The sequence below is a fragment of the Mandrillus leucophaeus genome, unplaced genomic scaffold, assembly GCF_000951045.1.
Source record: "Mandrillus leucophaeus isolate KB7577 unplaced genomic scaffold, Mleu.le_1.0 Scaffold347, whole genome shotgun sequence".
Lineage (NCBI taxonomy): Eukaryota > Metazoa > Chordata > Mammalia > Primates > Cercopithecidae > Mandrillus > Mandrillus leucophaeus.
The window spans coordinates 408946-409715 of NW_012103665.1; the positions used below are offsets into that span (position 1 = coordinate 408946).

At 33.4% G+C, this 770-nt stretch overlaps 1 protein-coding gene across 1 annotated transcript in view; it reads left to right on the forward strand.

The window, feature by feature from the left end:
* KATNBL1 (katanin p80 subunit B-like 1) overlaps positions 1-770 on the forward strand; it is a 54919-nt gene that overhangs the window by 48358 nt on the left and 5791 nt on the right. The window lies entirely within an intron of this gene.

A 770-nucleotide genomic window follows, 5' to 3' on the forward strand; every position in this document is an offset into this window, starting at 1 on the left:
TGGTGAGCCGAGATTGCGAGCCATTGTACTCCAGTTTGGGCAACAGAGTGAAACTCCGTCTCAAAAAAAAAGAAAAAACATTGGTAGTTAAAAAATAATTGAAGAAAAAATTGTAATTCAGAAATACTTTTACTCTATTACTGGGCATACTGCTATCATAAATGGGCATTAGTCAGGAATATAAAAAGCATTCTTTGGTTTTAAGTATATATATATTTCTATATATAATTTCTAAATATATAAATAAATATATATTTAAATATATATTTAGATAAATAAATATATATTTAGAAATGTATATATATTTCTAAATAAGAGTATTTATGTCATGGACCTAGTTACAAAATTTTTCTCATAGCCAAAACAACTACTTAGAATTCAGGGGAAAAATAAATACAATGCTAAGGGAAACAGAGGCTTGGGCAAACCCAGGTATCCTTGAGGGATAATCTGGTTTCTACTCCAAGATCATAAGTTCACATCTTGCAGGAGACAGATGCTTTCAGGAAATGAATCTAGCTGAGGGAAGAAAAGCAAATGGGAGTGATACCAACAGTGACCAACCAGAAGCTTATCTCCTGTCAAAGTGACAGCCACAAAGGAACTCTGGCCATTGCTATGGAAGACCATGGCCGCCCCGCCAAAAAAAAAAGGTCTCAGATACCTTCAAAAATAGAAGCAAAATGATATATCAACCAAGTTTGTTACCACCGTATGGGGTTTTACTCTATAGAACTGTTTTTTTGGTTTTGGTTTTTTCTGAAACGGAA